The following is a 24,535-nucleotide window of genomic DNA, read 5'->3' as shown; positions in this document are numbered from 1 at the left end:
TAATTTGACCCAGTCCAGATCTTTGGATGAAAGATTTCTTAGTGCTGGAATTTGAAAAAATGAGTTCATTAAAAAGGATCTATTTATACGAGCCGGCCCGTTTATCTCTGGATTACTAGACCAGCCTACTATTAGTTTCATATCCTTTGGTGTATGCACAAAGGATGGCTCTGCCAGGTCAGTCCCTCCCTGAGCAACTAGGGGAGGGGATTCAATATCAACACAGGGAGCGCTCGCCAGAGACCTAGAAGCCAAGGCAGTAAGTGTTGGCCCAGCAGTGCTGCTTGGCTCAATATAAGGTACCTCCTGTGCGGCTGCGTGACCCAATGTCCCCTGGGCATCCAGCTCAGCAGTTGCAGGTATTTCCTGGATGGCCAGGGGATTCTGTAGGGACGCAACCGCTGCTTCTAGCTTGAGAGCTGGCGACCCAGTAGCCACTTTTTTAGAGACAGTGTTGGGGAAAAAGCATTGCATCTTAGGTTGTAATTTATCAGGGCCTGTCCTTAGAGGGAGGAGAGGCATGATCTGCACATTGCCGCTCTTCAGGGCGGCAATCTGCAGATGCCGCCTACTTTCCTCGTCTAGATCGTATAAGGCCATTCCCAAGTCGTCATGGCACGTCTCATTTTTAAGACAAGGCCTCATCTCCGTCACCGAGGCCCTATCAGAGCCGGAAGTAGCCACATCGACTTTCTTGAGACGCGCTTTGGTCTGTTTTAAGCGCTTCTGAGCTCTTAGGAAAGATTTCCTAGCTTTTCGCGAAATAAAATTCCTACCATCAAGTTCAACGGGTTCATCCTCGGGTTCTGAGGATGGTATAATGGCCATGTCAGAAGACCTAGACTGAGCATTTACCAAATCCACCAGAGTGGAGGGGCTGTCAGGCGGGGAAGTTTGCCTATCTTCGGCCAAGACAGCCTCTCCTTCAACATCCTGAGGGCCTGGAGTACGCTGAGCGGCAACAAGCTTATATACAAGCTGCTCCATCTGCAGCAGCCGCTCATGTTGGAGTTTCAAAGCCTCAACCACGTTGATATCATCCACCCCCTCTTGTTCAATTCTGTCATCCTTCACACCACTCACCACCTGTGAATAAGATCTTTGTGGATGTTCTATCGCTAACACAACCCTGTCTGTTTGAGTACTTTGCGAGGAGGTCATGACACCAGTTGGAGATTGGACGTGGGAAGCTGCTATCTTTTCTAGAAGTGTTTCAACTTGGGCCACATAAGAAGATCTAGAACGTTCTTCAGCTATAATAAAGCCCTCCATTTTTGCCATTTTATCTCTCATTAAGGAAAGCGAGCCCTGCATCTCCCTGATGGAATAGTGCGTGAGTTCGTGACCTCTATCCAGTAGGTTGAGTAAGCTTGAAATTACGGGAAAGTTAACTGCTTCATTGTTAGGGGCGGGTATCCTCAACTCCTCCGGGGTTGAAGCTAGACCGCCCTCTCCCTTTGGAGCAGCAGGATCAAAGCCCTCTGATCCGGAATCGAAAGGGCTGCCACCAGCTGACTGAGTGGGACCCGTAGGCGCAACTCCCCCAGCCTTGTGGTCCTCATGAAGGCAGGCGGCCCCCCCGTCGATATCTCTGCATGACATCAACCCCAGCTTACTCGAGGTGCCTCCCGCATTTTCGCTGCTATATAATGGGGGCTGATGTAGGTGAACTTGTTCACGAAATGGGAAGGAGGAGGCGGCTGGAGACGAAGGGCCCAACGAAAGCCGCATTCTTCGACCCAATTCGTTAGCAATTGTAGGGGCCAAAATCGAGGTATCAGAATTGCAAGAAGACCTTTGCTGAGCCTGGGGATGAGAGCAAATTGCAATCTGACCCAAGCAATACCCATAACCCCCCTCACCTACGGTATCATTCGCCTCCTGTAAGGAGAAGGATGATTGCAGTAAGAACGAAGGCTTTCCAGCCAAGGATGGAGGCTTGGGCGAGCATAGAGAAGCCTCATTGTCATACTCAAGTTTGCCCTCGCACGTCGCCCCCTCTACCAGATCCTCCTGGGGGCCACTCATGGACAATGGCATATTACTAAACGGAGGCGACAGAGGGGGCAGCGCGTTATCTAAGATGTTGGACAGAGGCTGGGTAATCCCTTTGGAGGCAGAACCGGATTTCCCACTTCTTAGAATGGGACCCATTTTCCCTCGGTCCACTAGCTACCAAACCAACTGTGCGGCAAAAAAGAAAAATAGCCGCAACCCTCTTTTTGGGTAGCGTATATAGCCGAAACCAAACAAGGGTAGTTAAAGCCTAAATGCCCCTCACCTCACGTCCCGCGAACCGCGAACAGCCAACAGTACTTAGAATGTACTTGGCAGGTGCGCGGCGCGGGTGCGCGAGGAGGCTGAGGTTAACAAGGCTTCCTGGGCGTCACTCGACCCAAGGGGGCGGGGCCTAAGGGAAAAAAACACAGAGAGAGCACATTACCACCCCTCCAATCACACAGTGGAAACAACAAAAGGACAAAAAATAATGTACCAAAGAGGGGCCCTAACGCAGTAATCAAAACAGGGAAAGGTGGAAGGATAAGGCAGTTCAATGGGAAGTTCAATGGGCAAGGGCAGGTCGGAGCGTACTAGACAGTCACCTCCTATCCACGGGCAGGGCCCAGGCAACCTGTGTGTAACACAGAAAGACGTCCTCCAGGCGTGAAAAACACTCCGAGCCGTAGACACTACGGCCAAAGACAGATGGTAGTACAGCGCAGAGCAGAGGCGGCGCTGCAGGGAAAATCCAGGAAACAGCGCAGACCAGTCCGAGTCCACAGCCAACAGTACTTAGAATGTACTTGGCAGGTGCGCGGCGCGGGTGCGCGAGGAGGCTGAGGTTAACAAGGCTTCCTGGGCGTCACTCGACCCAAGGGGGCGGGGCCTCCTATCCACGGGCAGGGGCCAGGCAACCTGTGTGTAACACAGAAAGACGTCCTCCAGGCGTGAAAAACACTCCGAGCCGTAGACACTACGGCCAAAGACAGATGGTAGTACAGCGCAGAGCAGAGGCGGCGCTGCAGGGAAAATCCAGGAAACAGCGCAGACCAGTCCGAGTCCACAGCCAACAGTACTTAGAATGTACTTGGCAGGTGCGCGGCGCGGGTGCGAGAGGAGGCTGAGGTTAACAAGGCTTCCTGGGCGTCACTCGACCCAAGGGGGCGGGGCCAACATCTGGTGGCGGTATGAGCCTTATTAACCAAAAATCAATTTCTGCATACTGAAAGCGATTTAAACAATGGCTCTGTAAACATCCCACACGCTATCACAGATACTTCGCGTGGGTTCGTAAAAATACACTAGTGTATCCCACATGGCTTCTAAATGGCGAGCTCTATCCAAATTAGTTCCATCAAAGTTCCCTGAGATGCTATCATTCCAACGGCCAAAGAATAGTGCTCTAAGAGAGTCATAGCAAGCAGTCGTTAAAGGTAAAGGATGAATATACCATCCCAGTCCCTTGTTCCCATGTTGCGGTAAATGAGTGCAAATCCAACAATTACTCTTATTAAAAATGGCATGAGTTGCATTCATTACTATCATTAGAGTGTTATTATGATACTTTTGTCTATGTTGGGAATCTCTAGGGGACAGAGTGTGAAGGTGTACAGAGGGAGTCAAAGCAGTTGGTACAATCTCGGTCGGTAGTAAAGGTTTTAGAGGATAGATTTCTTCAAAGTACCAAAGTCCTACAGCAGTAGTTGCAAAAATAACAATTATCATTATCAAAACACAGCAGTACGTTTTCGGGGCCCAGGCACATTGTTCATTGTCCAAGTTGGTCAGTGCGGGGAGCAGTAGTGGAGGTGGCAGGCATTGTAGTTCCTCAATCGACGACCCCAATGTTCGTTGCTGGCGACGCTACGGTCGCGCGATTTCTTAGTCCTTCCCAACCCTAGCCAGCAGAATCCCTTTTGTTCAACAGAACTTTCTTATACAAAAGAAAACTTCCAATCACTTCCCTTTTCCAGATGCACGAAAAACCTGTGCCATAGTTCTATTTTCTTCGTCAAAGGTTGTACCTGGTGGTACCCAAGATTGTTTGGTCCGCAAATAAGGCGTTGTCACTTCCTGAGGGAAGCGAAGTATCGGAGGCGACGGAAGTTGCAGAACTTTAAACAGTGTTTTCCGGAAGTGATTTTTCAAGAGAGTGCGGAGACGAAATGGACTGTTCACCAAGCTCCTCGGGCTCAGAGAAATTCTCCGACGCACTCACATAGCTGTTTGCTACTCCAGGATCAGAGATTGTAGCATCAGCGAGGGGTTCTGCTTCTTCTGTAACGTGTGGCGTTGGGTGAGGAAGTTTCTTGACATGCGTCGTGTGGATCCAGTGCTTCTTTCCAGCCACCCGCACTGCTGTCCGGGTGACCAACAGCACCTGGTAGGGTCCCCGCCAGCGAGGCGCGAGACAGGAGACCTTTCGTAGGCCTTCACTAGGACCCAACTTCCAGGCTGTATATCGTGTCCTGGGTACGTGAACCGTACAGGTAAAACTGAGTGCACCTGGTGATAAATGAAATACAGGTTTTTAGTTAACTGGTTACAGTAGTCTACAAGCAATACATTTTCCACCTCTCAGGGCTTTAGGTTTTGGGAGACCCCAAATGTTAGCAGGTCTCCCCATCACTACCTCAAATGGAGAAAGCCCAGTCTTGGTTTGAGGTGTAGTACGCATAGCCAATAATACAATAGGTAAGGCATCTGGCCATTTCAGTTTGGTATCAGCAAATGTTTTTGCAAGCTTATTCTTTAAGATACCATTGTGTCTTTCCACCAACCCAGCACTTTGAGGATGTCTAGCTGAGTGAAATTGTTTCTCAATACGTAAGGCTGTGCATATCTGCAAAATTACTGCTGCAACAAAATGAGGACCATTATCTGACCAAATTACCCTCGGGAGCCCAAATCGAGGAAAAAATTATTTTACCATAATCTTTGCAGTGGTCATGGCGGTAGCATCTTTAACGGGGAAAGCCTCGACCCATTTACTGAAGGCACAAATAATTACAAGAACATATTTCAAATTGTTCCACCGTTCCATCTCAATAAAATCAAAGTGAATGACCTCGAAGGGAACAGAAGGGGGCCCAAAGCTTCCCCTTGGAGTTACTGTCCCCTTACCCACATTGTGCTGTAAGCAGATCATACAATTTCGGACATGATGTCTGGCAGTCTCCGGAATCTTGTTATTCACCCAAACTTGTTCTAACATTTTCATGATCTGCTGAGCACACACATGTGTAGGACTGTGCGCCATCGTAACCATTGCCAGTACGTATGAATCAGGGAGCAGCCATTTTCCTTCAGATGTATCCACCCAACACCCATCATCATCTAGTTTCCCCATTGCTTCAGCCCACCTTTTAGATTCTTCTACTGTGGCATCAGTTTGAATATCTCGCACAGACCCAATACCTTCATCCATTATATAAGCATCTCTCATTTCCCTCAAAGCATACATGTCCGTGCTAAGGTCTTTGGCCGTTTGTCTGGCTATCAGGTCCGCAAAAGCGTTCCCTTTCCCCACATCATCTATGACCTTACGATGTGCTGCACATTTCATGATCGCTAACTGTTTAGGGAGTGAGAGTGCCGAGAGTAATTGCACTATCAAGGGGCCATGCTGGATCTTGGTCGCATGTGAGGTCAGGAACCCTGTTTCCGACCAAAGCTTCCCAAAGTTGTGAGCCACCCCAAAGGCGTATTGGCTATCAGTGTATATATTTACTATACGCCCTTCGGAGAGTTCACAAGCTCGGGTCAATGCTATAATCTCTGCGGCCTGCGCGGAGTTATGCGAAAGTCTCCTAGTTTCAACAACTTTACTCAATGTGGTAACTGCATAAACAGCTGTAGATGTACCATCTGAAAGTTTGAAGCAGGAGCCATCACAAAACAGCTCCCCTTCTTCATTGTCCAAAGGAGTATCTATGAGATCTATCCTGCCCTTCGTTTCTTGTTCAGTGGTATACAGGCAATCATGTAATTCTTCGTCACCGCAAACAGTGTTTTGCGGGAAAGGTAAGAGTTCAGCCGGATTAAGAACACAACACCTCTTAATTTAAATGTGAGGGGCAAACAGAATTAATTCATACCTTGTTAACCGCGCAGAGGTGAGGTGTTGCGTTTGGGTTTTGTTCAATAGGATATCAACAGAGTGAGGTACCATCAAAATCAAATCATGGCCTAGGACCATTCCCTCACTCTGTTTTACAGACGCAGCAGCAGCAGCGACAGCTCGCAAACATCTTGGCAAAGCGCATGCGACAGGATCAACGGCGGAGGAGTAGTAGCCGCACGGCCTATTCTTCCCTCCGTGTTCCTGTGTTAACACAGCCAAAGCACATCCATCACATTCATGCACAAACAACACAAAGGCCTTGTCATAATTTGGAGTACCCAGAACCGGCGCAGAGCATAACGCGGTTTTGAGAAGCTCAAATGATCGTTGATGTTCCGATTTCCATGGCAGTGGCAGAGAAATGCCCTTCTTCGTCAAAGCCAACATCGGTTTTATCACTAGCAAAAAGTTTGGGATCCACAACCTACAGTAAAAAGCCATAACTATTAAGGCTCTGACTTCCTTCTGTGTATTTGGAACAGACAAGCCAGAAATGTGTTTTATTCTTTCAGATGTCAATCTTCTCCCCTCCTTTGACAGGAGGTAGCCTAAATAGGCGACCTCCTGACAACAATATTGAAATTTTTTGAGCAAAGCTTTATGACCATTTTTTGCTAAATGAACAAGCAACAGTACAGTGCCTTCTTTACAAGCACTCTCAGAGTCTGCAGCCAAAAGCAAATCATCAACATATTGAAGCAGCGTACAAGTAGGTGGCAATTCAAGGGTGTCGAGCTGCTCTTTCAAAGCTCTACTATAAATGCTTGGAATTTCAGTATACCCTTGAGGTGCCCTGGTAAATGTAAATGAGCGTCCCCCCAAGGTGAACGCAAACAAATATCTACTTTCCTTATGTATAGGAATACTAAAGAAAGCGTTTTTTAAATCCACAACGCTGAAGTGCGTTGCCGTAGCAGGGATCATTGTCAATATCGTCGTCACATCAGGCACAATTGGAAATTGTGGGGCGACAACTCTGTTAATAGCACGAAGATCAATTATGAACCGGTATGGAATTGCATTGTCGCCTTTCTTATATACAGGCAAGATCGGACTGTTGCACAGACTACCTGTAATCTCCTCGATCACCCCACGATGCACAAAATCAGAGACAATGCATTTCAAAGCACGCTCACCCTCAACTGATATTTTATACTGCGGAATGCGTGGTAGTTTCACTCCATGTTTCAAAACTATTTTAACGGGCTCAATCTGTAATACCCCAACATCATTGTCGTCAACCGCCCATAAACATTCCGGGAAAATGCTAAACTCAGGAGGTAAAGGTCGAATCAGGAACTGAGAATTAGGAAGTTGCTGTGGTGAAACCTTCAGCCGTACTCCATCAGAAGAACAATGAATTACTGCGTTCAATTTCTTTAACAAATTCAACCCCAGCAAATTCTCTCCACAGTTCGAAGTGAGAAGAAAAGGGCAATGGTCCGTAAAGGGACCCAAAGAAACAGACACCGGTGAAGAAACCGGACAGACAATTGGTATACCAGAAAACCCTACAGAAACATTTTTTTGCCCTGACAGTGGAATGTTTGGAAGCCGGGAATGATCAATGGAGCACTTCTGTGCTCCAGTGTCTATCAAAAACTGGTGTTTCCTATTCCCTACTAATAATTCAACGTAGGGGCCTTTCTGATTAACGGGAATAGGTGAAGGTTCCAAACCCTGCTTCGGGCAGTCCTAATGAAATAGAGCCTCGTCAGAAGGAAGCTCTTCAGAAAGGTAGGCAGCAGAAGGGTGATCAAATATGTTCCTCGAGTCCACACTCGAGGTCTGATTTTCCCGTGGAAAAGGTTGCTGAGAATCTTGCAAAAACTGACCTCTATCCGGGCCCCCTGCTCCAGGGCGGACCCTGGGTCGTCTACCCATACTCCCAAACGCACTGTTTGACCTTTGTCGAAGGACGGGGCACTGTGCTTGCCAATGACCTTCCTAGCGGCAATAAGCACATTGATTAATATTCACAGGACCCAAAAGAGCATTTCCTTTTGGGACATACTGACCTCTGGTCTGTGTCGTGCCTCCTCTGGGGTTTCTAACAATTTGTTGTAATAATACTTTGGTTTTCAAATCTCCTTTCCTCTTTTCAATTTTGTCCTTCTCATTATTAACACGGTTCTCATAATACTGAGCCATGTGTAAAACCTCAGATTGAGATTTTGCCTGCCAAGCGCTCTCAGAGGACATAATCTGTGACTGGATGTCGGGCAACAATCTGCGTACAAATTTGTCCACAAACAACCTTTTCCCAGACTCTGTACCCAAATCCTGTCCACTGAAGTCAGAAAATACCTGCTCGAATCGGTTAAAGAATTCGGTGGCGCCTTCAGTTTTTCCTTGAACACAGGCCGTAAGCTTGTCCCAAATAATTCTCTTCTCTGGAATTATAGTTTTTAATTTTGCGACAATTCTATCAGGCAAAGTAAGTATTACCTGTGGTGGTTTCTCAGCTGCTGGTCTTTCCTCATCAATCCTAATCATATTAGCCCACGTATCTCCCAACCCTGGCACATCATCTATTGTCCGAACCTGCTTCCATACATCTACGGGTAGGAGTACAGGGAATAGCAAGTCAATATCACTTAAGGTGAACACAGAGGACTATAAGACAGACTCTATCTCTTTGTAAAACCCAGTCGGGTTTTTCCTGATATCGGGAACTGTTTGTCTAATAGTGTTCACTTCCTGTCGTGAAAATGGGACGTGAACGAATTGTGATACATAATGTGCAGGGATATCCACAGCGGGGGCACCAGTCCCAGCGTTGGCGGGAATCTCAACTTTTGGGACAAAGGTCGGAGGAACCTCTCTCATAGGCAACTGAGATATAGGTACCTCCGGCCGCTTACTAAGCAACAGAGCCAGGTCGAGCGCTAAGGCAGCTGTAGAAGTGTCGGGCGAAAAAGCCCTTTTACAAATCCCCAACAATTCTATGGGGCAACTAACCTTCTTTCTTACACATTCTTCTTGCAGGTATTGTACCATTACCTGAATTACCTTTCTTTGCATTTCTACTGTATAGTGACTATACGTGTCATATACTTCATCCGGCGGAATCGATGAATCCGAGATCCAACGAATCGCATCTTTAGTACAAATTCGTATTTCCTCAGGTGCCGATCTACGACACGGAAGGAACCGTTTCTGTACATATATTCTATCGTCTTCGTCATCCTCATCTCGTGACTTTTCAAAGTCTTTCCTATACTCAAACAATTTTTCAACATGCCCATATACTTTCTACTCTGTGTCCCTCGAAAGTGCCAAAGCATTCAGATCGCTCACTCCTTGTGGAAGATCCGAATTTTGTAATCTACCCCACATCACACATAAATGAGTCCCCAAACTTTCGATAAAAACATTTTTCTCAGGAAAACTATTCAAATTAGATAATGTGGAAAAAACATTAACTTGATCACCTTTCTCCATACAGTGCTTAGCCCATGCAAACAATTCCTGTTTCTTACCTGCAGAAACAGTATTACGAGTGACGATCTTTGATCCTGCACCTGGATCAACTTCAGTCAATACGGGACCACTCGGGAGCGGAGGTGCAGGTAAATTTAATAAAGGTGCAACTATCGGTGCAGCAGGAAGGGGCGGTGCGATAGGTGGAGGAACAGCAACTAAAGGACTAGGAACAATAGGTTGTACAGGGGGAACAGGAATAACAGCAGGAACAACAGCAGGAATGGGCAGAGCGCCCAAGAAAGGATCATACGGAGGCGGCGCAGAGGCACCAGGCCTGCGTTCGTTTAACAATTTTTCAATAAATTCTTCGGAAACATGGAAATCTTTAGAGGGGTACATTTTCTGGATTCCAAGTGAAAAAGCCCTATCCATATTTTTAACTGATTCTGAATGTTTTTCTTTATCATATAACAACGCTTTTTCAGCGTTTGTTTTATGACGGCGTGCACGTTTGTCCCTACTTTTAAGCTGCTGTAACACTTCTTTTTTCCAATTCTGTAAAACATCAAAGGCTGCAGGTCTAGCCTTCTTTTTTAGCAAGACTGATTCTAGGTATTCAATACGGGAGATCTCAAAACTGCCATTGATTGGCCACTGAAATTCGGAGGCATGTCTGGTCTGTCTGTGCCAAATATCATTAAATACTATACTACCAATGCCATACTTACAGTACATAGTACATGCCGGCGACCCCTCCTGTGGTGCCGGGCGGCTAAATTCCAAAGATTGTCGATCGCTGCAGAACAAAGCCCTAAAGCAGCTAGACAATTTCCCAGGCATTTCACAAAAAATTGGTGTTACCTGGTCAATAATTGTGTCTGCAGATACAATACGCCAAATTCAAATTGTCAGGGTTAAATTAAGAGCCGGGTCACGACTGCACCTGACCAAACCTAAGGAGGACCGTACGGTTTATCAAAGAACTTACCTAACGAATTTTACCTTGTGTTTGGTGGTATCGACAAATCTGCCCGCCTCAAAAATGGACCCTCATCAAGATGCCGTGTCAGACCACACGACTATCGTCCAAGGATCGGATCATGCAGCGCTGCTGAGGTATCGCGTCTCGTTCGGTCGGGCCCGCAGAATCACACCGTCCGATCCTGGTTCGATAGTCTGTGTCACCCTTCAATGATCCGGCATCAATCTTGAGGGTCCCTATTCGGGCGCCAACTGTGAAAACAAAGAAATTGATATGAGGCTGGGAAGCCCAAAGGAAACACACCAACACAGGTTACAAAGGACATACAAGTGCTTTATTTAAAAGCTACAACAGTTACCAAAAAGTCAATTGACAAACGGATAGTTATTCGACTCTCAGAGTAATGTAACGAACTTCAACGAAGGTTCGATGCATTAGTAGAGAGACCGTACATTGGAATACTTGGGCTTTTATATTCTTTATCCAGCCCTGGCCATCCCCCTCGCGGGTTAACTATTCTTGGGACCAAGCCTAGGGTTCCTTGCCAGGTCAATCCCATAATGTATGCATTTTGATCAGTTCCGCTGATACAGTTGTTCATTTACACATAGGTCAGGGATAGGACAAGGTCTTAGTTTGCGACCCCGACAAGTGGCCTGCAGGCATATTACTTATTCATGTGTGCGGAGGTCACAACGGCCAGAATCACACTCAGAATGTCATTCGGCCTTCATTTTGATGTTCAGGGTGACTTCCACATTACAAGAGAACCTAAAATGGCAGCTAAATCCAAGATGGCGACTTACACAATTTTTCGTTAAGGTCAAGACCTTGCCGCAGAGTCTATTTACATGATATTTTAGACAACTTGGCGTAGGCCAATACACATTCAAATACTGCGATAGGAGGCATAATATCATTTCAATTCCAACACCTGGAGAGCCTGCTCTGGAGGGCCCTGGAGGAAAGAGAGTGTTGAGGCAATGGGGAGTAGAGGCAGAAGGCGAGCTTATGAAAACTGTGCCAGACAGTGCTTGCAATACCTGGAGATCCTGCTCTGGAGGGCCCTGGAGGAAAGAGAGTGTTGAGGCAATGGGGAGTAGAGGCAGAAGGCGAGCTTATGAAAACTGTGCCAGACAGTGCTTGCAATACCTGGAGAGCCTGCTCTGGAGGCCCCTGGAAGAAAGAGAGTGTTGAGGCAATGGGGACTAGAGGCAGAAGGCGAGCTTATGAAAACTGTGCCAGACAGTGCTTGCAATACCTGGAGAGCCTGCTCTGGAGGGCCCTGGAGGAAAGAGAGTGTTGAGGCAATGAGGAGTAGAGGCAGAAGGCGAGCTTATGAAAACTGTGCCAGATACTGCTTGCAATACCTGGAGAGCCTGCTCTGGAGGGCCCTGGAGGAAAGAGAGTGTTGAGGCAATGGGCTCTAGAGGCAGAAGGCGAGCTTATGAAAACTGTCCCAGACAGTGCTTGCAATACCTGGAGAGCCTGCTCTGGAGGGCCCTGGAAGAAAGAGAGTGTTGAGGCAATGGGGACTAGAGGCAGAAGGCGAGCTTATGAAAACTGTGCCAGACAGTGCTTGCAATACCTGTAGAGCCTGCTCTGGAGGGCCCTGGAGGAAAGAGAGTGTTGAGGCAATGGGGAGTAGAGGCAGAGGGCAAGCTTATGAAAACTAACTGTGGCGGACACTGCTTGCATTTATTTCAAGCAGAACCCAGACCTGTGTGGCTTGAATTGAGAAAACCTCAAGTAGACCCCCTAAAACAGATAGAAAAACCAACCTGGAACCGCTAGAAGTCACATGCAGTGCATCGTGCAGAACAAAATGGATCTGGGAGGGAGCCGGTGGCTGGAAATGAAGAGGGCAGAGTCTGAGCATTGAGGGAGACACTCGCACCCCTGGCCCCCCTTAGTTTTTGAATGGCTTTTCTGCCTGATGCAGAGAGCGCTTTGGTCACCACCCTGCGGTGTGGACGCCGCACCACTCCGGCACAAACTCTGAACAGCCCCAGAGGAACTGGAGCCTGCAGTGACCTGTTGTGATATGATTTTGTCAATATTTCATTTGAATATTGTGATGTTAGCAGTTTTTCTAGACTACTGGTGCATTATATATTTATATTTAGCACACCTTTTTAATAGATGTTTCTCTATTGAATGCCAAGTGCTCTTGCAATGGACAGAAACGTGCACCCAATGTGTTTGGTCACTCTTCTGGTTACACAGGCCAGACTTCTCAGATACTAATGCTCTGCTGTCAGGTTTTCTAGGGCTGCAGGAGGGATGTCGGTGTGCCGGAGATGAGGAATCTGTGGGAGGTTTGGCAGGCGGGATGTTGGTGTGCCGGAGATGAGGAATCTGTTGGAGGTTTCCAGGGCTGCAGGAGGGATGTCGGTGTGCCGGAGATGAGGAATCTGTGGGAGGTTTCCAGGGCTGCAGGCGGGATGTCGGTGTGCCAGAGATGAGGAATCTGTGGGAGGTTTCCAGGGCTGCAGGCGGGATGTCGGTGTACCGGAGATGAGGAATCTGTGGGAGGTTTTCCAGGGCTGCAGGAGGGATGTCGGCGTGCCGGAGATGAGGAATCTGTGGGCGGTTTCCAGGGCTGCAGGAGGGATGTCGGCGTGCCGGAGACGAGGAATCTGTGGGAGGTTTCCAGCGCTGCAGGAGGGATGTCGGTGTGCAGGAGATGAGGAATCTGTGGGAGGTTTCCAGGGCTGCAGGCGGGATGTCGGTGTGCCGGAGATGAGGAATCTGTGGGAGGTTTTCCAGGGCTGCAGGCGGGATGTCGGTGTGCTGGAGATGAGGAATCTGTGGGAGGGTTCCAGCGCTGCAGGAGGGATGTCGGTGTGCCGGAGATGAGGAATCTATGGGAGGTTTCCAGCGCTGCAGGAGGGATGTCGGTGTGCCGGAGTTGAGGAATCTGTGGGAGGTTTCCAGCGCTGCAGGCGGGATGTTGGTGTGCTGGAGATGAGGAATCTGTGGGAGGTTTCCAGCGCTGCAGGAGGAATGTCGGTGTGCCGGAGATGAGGAATCTGTGGGAGGTTTCCAGGGCTGCAGGCGGGATGTCGGTGTGCCGGAGATGAGGAATCTGTGGGAAGAACATCCAATAGAAAGAACATTGCCAGGGGTAAGTCATTTGTTCTTCTCCCTTCTCCTCCTTTTTGACATGTACTCCTAAATCTTCCCCTCTATGACCCTGGATTACACACCTCATCTGTACCCTGAAAACAGGCCCAAGACACTCCTCAGATCTCCTACTCTACCTCGCTGCTCTTAACTATTCCAAGCGTCACTTCAGTCTTATTACGTATCAATCCTCCCAACCCAGGGCACCGAAAATCTCTCCCCAATTCTCTCAACTCCTAAACCCTCCTCCCCTCTTTCTGCAAATAATCTTGTTATCTCCTGCTCACGTTTCTCTACCACCCCTACCCTCCTCTCACGCAACTATGTCTAGCTTTGTGCCCACCAGCCCTCATGGCTATCCCTTTCTGTGCCCCACAGACTGTCCCTGCATATTGTGCTGCACATGACTCCCAGGGTAGCTCCACATCTTAATTCCCTCTTCAAGTCCCCGTGATAAGGCTGCGTTTCCCTCAGTCTAGAAGGCAGCTACTGTCATCCCTCTCCTTAAGAAACCTGGTTTCAATCCTAACTGTCCTGACAACTTTCGTCCTGTCTCTTGGAAGACACTTCGCACAGCACCTCTGCCATGCGAATGAAGCTACCGTTCACGACACAAATCCGATGAGTAGATGCACACATAACATCAATCCCACTCTCGCTTACCCCCTCTAAACCACCCATCAATATACCAGCTTGACATGGGTGGCGAGCAGGGACTTGGCCACCCCTCATAGCTCAAGCACTGGCCAATATGCACACACGCATACTAGCACCTCCTCAAATGTCTTCCTATACCCGGACTCTGGACCCCCAAGGGCATTTCAACCTACAGTGCATTGTGACATACTAATGGTGAAAGGCGCCATACAAATGACGCATTAGTACTGCTAGTACTACTTAGGTGCCGGGAAACATGCCCTGGGCCACAGACACATATATCATGATGTTATAGAACCCACTATTACCCCCCTCCATGCACCCTCCTTCTGTCCCCTCCACCACGGCCAAGCCTCAGTAGGCAATTGAAGACAAGCACGTAGCTTCACAGCGGCATGATGGCACACTGGGGACCAAGAATTCTATAGCAAGTCCCCTTGCCCAGCAGGCAGGGTACGTTGGTGGATCTAGCAGGGGCGCAAAAATAAAATCCTTAAATGAGAAGCAAGTGGGGGTACAGCTAAGACTCTGGGGTCTTCGAATGGCCTTGATCGAATCATTGGGGATGCTGTAGCTAGCCAGATCTCGTGCACATGTAACTGCCACAGGGGGAATGGACAGAGGAGAAAAAGAACAATGACAGTCCTACTAGGCCTGGTAACATTCGGGTCATGCAAGTGCAGTAATAGAAGTGCAGGGGGAGGGGGACTGAACAGACCGAAGGGATGGGATAGGGAGAGTGGGAGAGGAGGAAATGCAGGAGGGAAGGGCCCCAGGGCCTGGGAAAGTGCTAAAGGGAGCCAAGGCGGGCAAGTGCCTGGGGAAAACAGGGGTGGGGGTCAACAAGTGCAGGGACGGGAGAGGACCAGACTCAGTAGGCTAGTCAGGGAAGGGTGCCCGTAGGCAAGTGCTGGTAAAAGGTGGGGGGGGGGGCAACTGGCAGAGGAAGAGCCTGGCCCTGGTAAGGCTCATAAGGGACACAGGCAACCAGTTGCAGCGTCAGGTGGAGACTAGCAAGGGGGGGGAGAAGGAAGGAGGAGGAGAAAAGGAAGGTCTTGAGAAGCTTCCGGAACTTAAGGAGGTCCAGCTCAATTTGTAGAGGGCAAGGGAGGCCATTCCAGACGCTGGCTCCTGCCAAAGAAAGAGATCTACCCCCACTCCTTGATTGGAGAAACATCTGATCTGCAGAGAGTTGGAGCTAGAGGACCAAAGGACTCTAGATGGAGGTATGTAGGGAGAGAGACTTGGATGTAGCGAGGTCCCAGGCCCCCAGAAAGCCTTGTGGATGATGCAGAGGGTCTTGAATTTGATCCATGCAACCACTGTGAGCCAGTGGAGAGATTTTAGGGCTGGAGAGATGAAGTCCCTGGGCTTGAGGCCAAGGATAAATCTTGCAACCCTATTCTGGATTAGTTGAAGAGGGCAGAGGGAGGAAAGAGGAAGATTAAGGAAGAGGCTGTGGCAGTAGTCCAGCCTGTAGAGAACCAGAGCTCTGGAGACTTTGAGTTTCTGGGGCAAGGTGAGGAAATGGAGAATGCCTCAAGGTGATGAAGCTGAAAGTGAACCTTCTTTACAAGGTCAGAGACATGAGGTACGAAGGAGAGAGAGGAGTTGAAGATGACACCCATGTTTTTAGCCTCATATGAGGCGGCCAGAGATTAGGAAGGAAGGAGGGGGCAGGTGTCCCATTGAGAAGGATCCCAGTCTTACTGGTGCTAAGGCAGAGATTATTAGAAGCACACCTAGACTGAATAGTAGTCAGACAGTCGGGAATGAGAGAGGAAGATGAGTAAGAGGAGGGAAGCTTAAAGGAGAGCTGTGTCGTCAGCATGGCACTGGAAATGAGGAGAGAAGGTGGAGATCAAGTGGGCAAGAGGGGCAAGGCAGATGTTGAAGAGCCAAGGTAAGAGGATACAGCCGTGAGTGACCCCGCAAGTAGAGAGTGAGATAAAGAAAAGTGCCCAGTTGCACTTCGGAGGGCTGATTTGAGAGGAAGGAGGTCAACCAATCCAGTGCCCGGTCCGTGATGCCAAGGGTATCACAGAGACGATTTATGATGGTGGAGTGATTGACTGTGTCAAAGGCAGAGGACAGATCGAGGAGGATGAGAACGGAAGGAGAGTTGGAGTCGAGGTTGGAGAGCATAGACATAGAAGAAACACCTCAAAGGCTTACCACCAAAATATAAATGACTGACCAGAATGGCTAAATTGACAGAATGACAGGAGTATCAGAGTTTTCTTAACTTCAGCGAGATTCTGACTATTGTCAACCTCTTTCAGGGTCATTATATGGCTGTTAAAACAAGTTCAGGAGAATTCTTGATGCTTTAAAGCTTTAAAGGGCCCTGCGGGGTCTTTTTTCGTCAGCGTGCAGAATGTATACTAATGATAACTGCTGAAAGGGAAACAGGGGCGAATGAAGATGTGCCAAGGCCCATGGCAGCCCACTTTAAAATAATGTTGTCTAAGTTCCTCTGAGGCACCTGTGGGGGTCATATATTTTAATGGGAGAGATAAAAGAATGTTGGAAGGCGGTGAGCAGCTGAAGATTAACAGGGGACAGGTTACTGGTCTCTCCACAGAACAAAGAAAGGCAGGCAGTTTTTTTTGCAAGATGGCCGCCGAGCAGGGAAGACGTGCGTGAGCGGTGCTCCGTCTCCTGGCTCGGGGCCAACTCAATAAAGCGAGACAATAATGCTGCCGAGGTCCCCCGGTAGATAAGCGTGTACTGGTAGATGCATCGATAAGGACAAGAGCCGTGGGTGATAGAGAGAGGGGTGAAAACGAGAACCCTGCGCCCTCGATCTGCCGCGGTAAAGAGACGCTGCCGGCAACATGGAGACGCAGACCCGCAGTGCCGGGCCCCGTAAGGAGGCGAGTTCGGAGCCGGGGAAAGTGTGAGGAGCCAGTCGGCTGATTCGTGGCCGCTCAGCGGGAGGAGGCTGGGGAAGGAATCCCCCCGGCGATCATGCGGCCGACGCCCTCCATGCTGGAGTGGATCGGAGGGACGTCGGGCCACCAGTGAGTCTCTGGAGCAGCGGGGGCAGCGTTGTTGGCCCCCCCCAGAAGGGAGCACCGCCGAACGCCGGGTAGAGAAGAAACAGGCGCCGGGAGGCGGGGAAGGCGGAGGTGAGGCTTGAGGAGACGCGGCCACTCCCGCACTATGCGGAGTGCGGCCTAACGCGCTCTGAAGATCCAGAGCGTGAAGCGGAGCAGTCCTGGGAAGAGGCTCCCTCTTACAACCCCGGGGGCCCAGGAAGGAGTGAAGGCACCCGGGGTGCACAACTTTGCATCTCCGGGAGACCAAGGAGCGGAGGGGGCAGCGGACATACGACAGTGCCCGCTCAGGAAAGCAGGTGAGAAGGTGTATATTGTTCTTGGGAGCCCCCAGGGACGAAGGAGACTGTGCCGCTATTAGCGAAACATATAATCCTCCCCCCAATAGCCCAGGAGAAGGCCAACGCTAACACTTCGGTGCTATACCCTAGGGCAGATAACGGGACGAGGGGCCCATGCCCCACCCCCCACCAACAGCATATACACAGGCGGCAGCCCCCATCAGACTCTCAACTACACCAGACACCAATGCGGCAAGTGAACGGCAGCAAAAGGGGCATTGGACATCAATGACACACAGGGGGCCCGCTGATATCGCCCCCAGTGAAAGTGAGAGCGCAGGTGGTGACCAGACGCAAGCGGGATTAATAGTCTGCACACAAGTCAAGGTCCAGGAGTAAACAATCTCATGCGATAACACCTAAAGCGAAACAGGACCAAGATCTGGCTCTACTTTGGGGGGCCGACACGCAAAGTAAAGGGAAGGCGATCTCACACAAGGACGGCGAACGTTCTTCAAACACGGACTCAGCAGGCTCGGGTATGGCTACTAAAGAAGATATGAGAGACTGGTTTAAAGAATTTCAGGGCAAATTTATGACATCAATGCACACACAGTTTGAATCCATAAAAAGTGAGTTGAAACAAACAATACAAGAGCTAAAAGTGGATCTGGGCAAACTCGAAGAGAGAACGGACATCCTAGAGAGAACAGTCCAGAACCGGGATGACGAAACACAGTAGTACGCGGAAACACAAGAACATCTTGCCAGGCTTGCGCACAATTTAGAGATTCAATGCGAGGACCTAGAAAACAGGTCGCAGAGATCTAACATCCACATCAAGAACATGGTAGAAACAATTGGGGATAAAGATTTAAAATCGGCTGTCCAACAGGTGTTCAGAGACATTATCGGCGCAGAAGAGGAGTCAGCGATCCTCGTAGATAGGGTTCACAGAGGGCCCGTGAAGAGGGGTCAGGGATCCGCCCAAGAGATGTGTTGGTCGCCATGGCCTCATACACTCAGAAAGAACAAATCCTAAGGCAGGCAAGGTCAATGGACCAGATAAAAATGAATGGGGTCAATGTACAACTATTTCAAGACCTGGCCCAGTCTACTCTCCAACGACGCAGAGAAATGGCCCCTGTCACAAAAGAACTCACTGCCAGACAGATCAGGTATAAATGGACCTTCCCTTTCGGCCTTCTGTTTACCTGGGAAGGCGCACAACAACGAATAACGACGTGCGAAGAAGGCCAGAGAATACTGAATCTGCAAGATGATATGGATGGGAGACCACAATCCAGTGACTCGGCGAGAGGGCTCAAACTATTGGGAGGCTGGCAATCCAGGGCACCCAAAGGGCAGAGACATACCAATATCAGGGCACGCTTGGATTCACCATCCTCACCGTCTCAAGGAGCTACCTCCTAATATCACCGACAACCCATGGGAACAAGATAAAGATAGCTGGATCTCTGCAATCAATAAGGTCGGCCAGTTCCGGGAAGTACTGTACCACAACGAACACCACAAGTGGGGTTTAGGACTCCCCACGTTTAGGGTACCTGAGATAAGAGGGCATGGCGCGTGAGGCAATCCGCCCCAGCGATCTTTGGGCCCAGTGCCTTCCTCAGGCTTGTTATGGGGGAGGGAGGGGGAGTTTTGGGAACAGTTGGAGGGGAGGTTTGGCGGGGCAGGGGGGAAGCACATCGGAATACAGAATTCACACATCGACAGACGCCGGTGGGGAAAGCAAGTCTAGAGAACAGGTACAGAAATGGGTCTGAAAATCCTTACGTATATAATATACGGGGGCTGAACTCCCCGGTCAAATGGAAAAAGCTAGAACATTACCTACACACGGAGCGATTTGACATCTTGACACTGCAGGAGACACATATACGGAAACAGGACAAACGGAAATTAAAAATTAAAGGATACACACATGTTTTCCAAGCCAACGCCTCAGACAAGAAGCGGGGAGTATTGATAGCATTTGCCAATACCATGAATGTACAAATACAGGGCATGCTTTCGGATACTAATGGCAGATTCCTATTTGCAAACATACAAGTGGAAGACCTCCGTTTGACAATTGCAACAATATACGCCCCTAACATGGGTCAAGATGGATTCATAAGGGATTGTTTAAACAAACTAGAAACCTTTGCGAAGGCAGAGATCGTCCTATCAGGAGACTTCAACTTAGCATGGGATCCGAACATAGATAGCTCGACTCCAAGACATGTGGGGCAGGGCACATCGTCCAAAGCTCTCCAAAAAGCAATGTCAAAACTGGCCCTAGATGACACGTGGAGGAGACATAGAGGTGTCGGAATTGAAATAATATTATGCCTCCTATCGCAGCAATTGTATGTGAATTGGCCTACGCCAAGTTGTCTAAAACATCATGCGAATAAACTCTGCGGCAAGGTCTTGACCTTAGAGAAAGTAATGTAAGTCGCCATCTTGGATTAAGCTGCCATTTTAGGTTCTCTTGTAATGTGGAAGTCACCCTGAACATCAAAATGGAGGCCGAATGACATTCTGAGTAAGATTCTGGCTGTTGTGACCTCCGCACACACGAATAATTAATGTGCCTGCAGGCCACTTGTCGGGGTCGCGAACTGAAACCTTGTCCTATTGCTGACCTATGTGTAAATGTACAACTATATCAGCGAAACTGATCAAAATGCATATATTATAGGATTGACCTGGCTAGGAACCCTTAGGCCCGATCTCAAGAAAGGTTAACCCGCGAAAGGGTTGGCCAAGGGCTGGACAAATCATATAAAAGACCCAAGTATTCCAATGTACGGTCTCTCTACTAATGCATCGAACCTTCGTTGAAGTTCGTTACGTTACTCTGAGAGCTGAATAGCTATCCTTTTGTCAATTGACTTTGGTAACTGTTGTAGCTTTTAAATAAAGCACTTGTATGTTCTTTGTAACCTGTGTTGGTGTGTTTCTTTTGGGCTTCCCGGCCTCATATTATTTTTATGTTTTCACAGAGGTTCTTCGCCAGGATATACCCACTTCTCGCATGTACATGGCACGAGTGCCAGAATTGATTACATATGGACTTCGTCGAGCCTGCTTGGGAGTATGCGAGAGGCTGAGGTGAGCGACATTTCCCTGTCCGATCATGCCCCCCTATGGATCAACCTCCTTACTAAGCGTAAACAAACACGCCTATGGAGATGGACGTTGCCGAAGGAAATCATCCAAGATCCAATTATGAGAGAGGCCATTAGAGAGCGTTCGAATGAGTACTTCATCGAGAATGATCAGCTGGGAATCTCCAAGTCAACCCTGTGGGAGGCGTACAAAGTGGTGATTTGTGGTCATATTATCGCACTCTCAGCACAAAAGACCAAACAGCTAAATAAGTGGGAAGCAGAATTAGAGGCAAAGAGCACAGAACTGAGAAGAGAAATGGCACACAGCAATTCCTCTAAAGTGAAAAGAGCATACAGACACGTACAGGGTCAATTGGAGACCATACGCACCAAACGAGCCGAAAAACACCTCCTACACCAGAGGCATTGGTTTTACATGAAGTCGAATAAGGCGGACAAGATGCTAGCTAGACAATTGCGGGGCAAACGACAAAGCCAATCAATTAAAGCTCTGGCAGACGAACACGGCCAAAGGTGCACGTTAACTACCGAGATGGGGAAGATCTTTCAACAATATTATCAAAAACTCTATGCCACTGAAAATCCGAGAGAGGCCGACCTGGTAGCATTCCTGGAAAACGTAACACTGCAGACAGTGATGCAAGAGGAGAAGTGGAGACTGGATGAACCAATCACAGAAGAAGAAGTGGTAGTGGCGATAAAGGAACTTCCCAAGAATAAAGCACCAGGTCCGGACAGATTCACTGCTCAATTTTATAAAACATACATAAGAGAACTGACCCCGTATCTAACTGAATTATTCAGCACCTACAAGGACCGCACAGATATCACCCCTTCCATGAATGAGGCGAAGATTCTAGTCTTCCACAAAAAAGGGAAGGATCCGGAAGCTCCCAGCTCTTACCGCCCCATAGCATTAATCGATCTGGACGCAAAATTATATACCAAAATTCTGGCCAAACGTTTCACAGAGGTAATTCCCAAGCTAATCCATCAGGACCAGGCCGGCTTTATCCCAAACAGAATGACCCACGATAACACCAGACGGATCACACACCTGATAGAAAAGATTGGACACACGAAAACAGAGGCCCTTCTCCTAGCTCTCGACGCAGAAAAAGCGTTCGACCGGGTGGAATGGTCAATGCTATTTCACATCCTAGAGAAAATGGGGTTGGGGAAGGAATTCATAAAGATGATACGAGCTAACTATAACAACCCATCGGCTCGGATTGCGGTGAATGGGGAACTCACTGACTCATTCAAAATTCAAAGAGGCACCAAACAGGGATGCCCACTCTCCCCGCTACTCTACGCCATTTTCCTGGAACCACTACTGCAGAGGATCAGGGAACTCCCAGAAATACAGGGTATCGACATGGGAGGAACAACACATAAAGCAATGGCATATGCAGATGACATGATCTTGGTGCTATCGAACCCAAAAGAATCCCTTTCGGCTCTGATGAGGGAAATAGAAACATACGGCTCCATATGCAGACTGAAAATCAACAGACATAAATCAGAAATCTTAACTCTAGCTGGGAACTATGCGGACATCCAAACCCTGGCGAAGGAGCTCCAACTCAAAATAGCAGAGAACGGGATCAAATACTTAGGAATAACCCTCACAAACAAAATTGCCAATCTCTATGCAGAGAATCTACCGTGCCTCCTGGAAAAGGTCAAAGGAGATTTGGCTAAGTGGAATCCACTCTCGGTTTCGTGGTGGGGAAGAATGACGGTAATAAAGATGACAGTCCTTCCTAGGCTGATGTACACCTTCCAGGCACTCCCGATCCGAGTTCCCCACTCTTTCTTTAAAGCCCTCACAAAGGCGATTTCGAGATATATTTGGCAAAACAAACCGCTGAGACTATCGAACCAGACATTAACAACGCTGAGATAATGGGGGGGGGTATGATGCTGCCACATTTTAGAAGATACTACGAGGCGGCCCAATTGTGGGTCCTCAAAGAATGGATCCCCGACACCTCACAAAAGATAAGGGAGGCACAAGATAGAGCGGTGGCCAGAAACCGACTCCGCAAAGTACTGTGGACAAAACCGGAGAACAGACATCCAAATGCTCGCATCAGCGAGGTGCTGAGTACTCCACTAGACATATGGAATAAATCGACCCGATCTGGAATCCTAACAATCGACCCTGCTCCCTTCATGCCGATAACAGACAATCCTGAATTCCAACCCGGCATGGAGAAGGCGGCTTATCACAAATGGGAAGTGGCAAATTGCACAAAAGTCGGAGATATGTTCACGGGGCAACAAATGCGATCATTCTCAGACTGTAAAGACCTTCTGGGGCTCTCAACTAAGGACACATATAAATATGAGCAACTGTGCCACTGGCTCTCCACCCCACGGATAAAATTAGCAGTGAGCAGGAACCTGACTCCATTTGAAAAATACATTCTGTCTAACCCCGGAACCAATACATTTGTATCGACCATATACAGATTTCTCAATACACCGACGGAAATCGTCAAATGGCTATATATGAAAAGATGGGAGAACACGCTGGGGAAAGCGATCTCAAAAGAACATTGGGACTACCTATGGAACATCATCCATAAATGGTCAAAAGCCATACAAGTGAGGGAAGCGTGGATTAAAATTATGGCCCAATGGCATTACACCCCCGAAAAGCTACATAAAATGTATCCGTCAACGCAAAACAAATGCTGGAGGGGATGTCCCTAGGAAGGGAATTGGAGACACATCTGGTGGGATTGCCCGAAGCTCAGACAATTTTGGACAGACATTAAAACCCACATGCAAGCCATGTTCGAAGGGGGCGAAAACCTGCAGGAGGAGGTATGGATGTGTGGTCTGTGGCACCCTAAAGACAGGTCATTGACGATTTCCCTGAAAAAGAATTTCATGGGACTCCTAATTGCGGCTTGGTTAGTAATAGCCCAAAAAAGGAAACAACAAACCCCACCGACCAACCTGGACTGGCTCCGACGTGTATGGTCCCATATTGCCATGGAAAGAATCACATACAACCTCCAGGGAGAAGCCCAAAAGTTTCACACAGTCTGGGGCACAGCTCTAGAACATTTACAGAGTGACTACATGATACAATGGTGCCCCCACAAAATACGTATCTTGGACCTTTTTACCTAAAATGGGTCTCTAGAGAACTTGCAGCCGGTACAGAGACTTCATCCGTATTCCGACGGGCAGCGGGTGGGGGTCAAGGGGAGGGGGGAGAGTTCGGGACTCACGTTGGATCCCATGTTGTTTAATTACATGCACAGGTGAAAGCATGTCTGTAACAATACAAATGCCAATAAAACATGAAAACATGTTTTACAAAAAAAAGAAAGAAAGGCAGGCAGCGGGGAGCTGAAAACGTAAATGTCCACTGTAAAGCCATTAAGCTCTTTGTTAGTAAAGGGGCCAAAATCAGAAGGCAAGGGCAACAAGGTGTTAAGAATGCTGCTGAATACTGCAAGGCCTGAGGGAGCTGACAGCCTGGGGACACCAGCAAAGGCAGCCTGTAACAAGCACACTGCAAAGCACACATTTAATGCACTGAATTAAAGAAGTCGTTTGCTTTGAGATAAGACTGGCAACCTGGGGCAGCAAATTGGGGCCCCGCAGGCTCGAGGCCCATTTGAACTGAAAAGATTGACAGGCCTGGCGTCGTCCCTGGGTGTATCACCTCTGTGCCCTCTTATCACATTCTGTTGCTTCCACTATTGTCTCTTCAC

The sequence above is a fragment of the Ambystoma mexicanum genome, chromosome 13 (assembly GCF_040938575.1).
Source record: "Ambystoma mexicanum isolate Mex_15411 chromosome 13, UKY_AmexF1_1, whole genome shotgun sequence".
NCBI lineage: Eukaryota > Metazoa > Chordata > Amphibia > Caudata > Ambystomatidae > Ambystoma > Ambystoma mexicanum.
This window is presented reverse-complemented; position numbering follows the sequence as displayed.